This window comes from Mesoplodon bidens, assembly GCF_964165515.1.
Source record: "Mesoplodon bidens genome assembly, chromosome: 5".
Lineage (NCBI taxonomy): Eukaryota > Metazoa > Chordata > Mammalia > Artiodactyla > Ziphiidae > Mesoplodon > Mesoplodon bidens.
Genome location: NC_138161.1, coordinates 63,659,639 through 63,662,645, shown reverse-complemented (window position 1 = coordinate 63,662,645; position 3,007 = coordinate 63,659,639).

Below are 3,007 nucleotides of genomic sequence, written 5' to 3'. Positions count from 1 at the left end.
CTTCAACCAATATAATATGCTAAAAAATAATACCATGTGACTTCCAAGGCTAGGTTATAAATAATGATACAGCTTCCACTTTGTTTGCTGGAACATTGATGCTGAAGCCCTGAGCCACCGTGTAAGAAGTTCTGCTGTCTTGATCAGATGCTGTAGGAGACATCTATAAGCGTGGAGAGGTCACAAGTCACTTTCTGCCTTTGAGTCTTCCCAGACGTGGTCCCAGACTCTGAGGATCAGGCACAGGCCATTCCCACTGTGTTACTCCTAAATTTTTAACAGCCAAATACATTAGTATATTAAAATGGCTATTTTATACAATTTAAATAATTATGGGGTAATTTGTTACACAGCAATAGCAACTGGACAAATGTCCCTTGTCAGTTACATGAACTTTCCCACTTTGCAGCTTGCTTTTTCTTTGTTTTCTTTCTTTTTTTTCCTTTTTGTATATTGAGTTATATTTGACATACAACATTGTATAAGTTTAAGGGGTACAACATATTAATTTGATACATTTATATTGCAATTTGATTGCCACAGTAACATTAAACAACCTCTAACACCGTTTTATTCTGTTAATGGTGGCTGTTGATGAAGAGAAACCAATTTTCAATCTTATTTTTCATGATTGGTGCTTAGAGTGGTTCTGTTTGATAAATGCTTTCCTGCCCAAGAGTTAAAAAGATATTTTCTTATGTTAACATTTGGAAGCTTTACTATTTTACTTTTATTTATTATCTGCAATCTAAATGAAATTAATTTTATATGACATAATAGTCAAGATTCATTTCTTTTTCCTTATGGCTATCCAGTGGACCCAATACCATTTACTGAAAACCTGATCTTTTCTTCATTTGTATTTGGATCTATTTTTGGATAACCTATTTTTTTTCATTGGTCTTCTTATCTTTCCTTCCACACTGCCATGTCTTAATTACTGTATCTTTATAAGTTTGTATATATGATTGCATAGGTTCTTTGACTTCTTTTGGGAAATTATAGTTCTTGAATATTTTGAGGCCTTTGCATTTCACATGAAATTTTAAATCAGCTTTTCAATTTACACGTGCGCACACACACACACACAGACAGTTGTGTGTATTGCAGTTGTTTTTAACCTATGGATCAATTTGGGGAGAATTTACATCTTTACAGTATTGGATTTTCCAATTCATAAACAAGATTTATTTCTCTATTATAGATCTTTTAGTTTCTCTCAAAAATGATATAGGGTTTTCTGTGTAGAAGTATTGTGTTAACTTTTGTAGGGTTATGCCTAGATATTTGACTTTTATTTTGCATTTTAAAAGATATTTCATTTTCTATTTTAATTTGATGTATCTTTGTTTCATATACATGGGTGTGCATGTATTGATCTTGTACACAGTGACCTTGCTAAATTTGTATATTTAAAATAATGTTTATCTCAAGATATCTTTGGATTTTCTTCACACACAATTACATTGTCTAAAAATCACGATACTTTTATTGCTTCCTTTCTAATCTTTTTTTATAGTTTATTATTTTTCATCCCTGAGTAGAGCCTTTATTCCTATATATAATAGAAATAGTGATAGCTAGTATCCTTTCTTGATCCCAAACTTGGGATAAAGGGCTTAACAATTCAGCATAAAATACGATAATTATCTTATATTTTTTAGATGTACTTTATCATATTAAGTAACTTTATTTCCTAGTTTGTGAAGTGTCATTTGTTTTTTTAAAAATAATGAATAAAACAGAATTTTATTACATGCTTTTTGTCTTTCCTTATTGACAATTATGTGCTCTTCCTCCTTGGATTTTTAATATGGTCAGTTATAATAATCAGATCTCAAATGTTAAACCAACTTCACATTCCTGTAATAAATGAGATTTGGTTGTGATGTACTATTCTTTTAAAATATTGCTGGATTCTTTTTGCTTTCTTTTTATTTGCATCTATTTGTATGGGTGGAATTGACTTATAATTTCCTTTTCTTGAAATAACCTTGTCAGATATCAGCTCTGCTACTTATATATTATTTACACACAAATATACATATATACAAATGTATATAATATATTTATATAAATAAACCATATATAAACTTTAATGTATATAAAATATTTATATATAAAAACTATATATACTTTAAATAAAGTATACTTTATTATAGACATATGTAGTATATTCAGGGAATATGATGTCAGAGTTATGCCAGCTTTACAAAACAAGTTAGACAATTTCTTTATTTTTTATTATGAAGACATTGGGGCCTAGAGCTTATTTGCAGAAAACTGTTTATTTCTGTATAGAATAAAATATAATTGTGTAGGGTATATCAAGTTTTTAGTAGCAAAACATAAATTATATATGACTATTCAGGTTTTCTAATTAAAAAAAAATTTTTGAGGTATAGTTGATTTACAATATTGTGTTAGTTTTAGGTGTACAGCAAAGTTATTCAAGTATTTTTCTCAGATTATATTCTATTATAGATTATTACAAGATATTGAATATAATTCCCTGTGCTATACAGTACATCTTTTTGTTTATCTGTTTTATGTATTGTAGTTTGCATCTGCTAATGCCATACTCCTAATTTGTCTCTCCCTCCCTCTTCCCTTTCATAACCATAAGTTTGTTTTCTATATCTGTGAGTCTGTTTCTGTTTTATATACAGATTCATTTGTGTTATTTTTAGATTCCATATATAAGTGATATCATATATTACTTGCCTTTCTCTGTTTGACTTACTTCACTAAGTATAATATTCTCTAGGTCCATCTATGTTGCTGCAAGTGGCAATATTTCATTTTTTAATGTCTGAGTAATATTCCATTGTGTGTATATACCACATCTTCTCAAGCCAATCCTCTTGATAGGTACCTGAGTTGCTTCCATGTCTTGGCTATTGTAAATAGTGCTGCTATGAACACTGGGATGCATGTATCTTTTCAAATTAGAAATTTTTGTTTTTTCCAGATATATACTGAGGAGTGGGAATCCTGGAACATATTG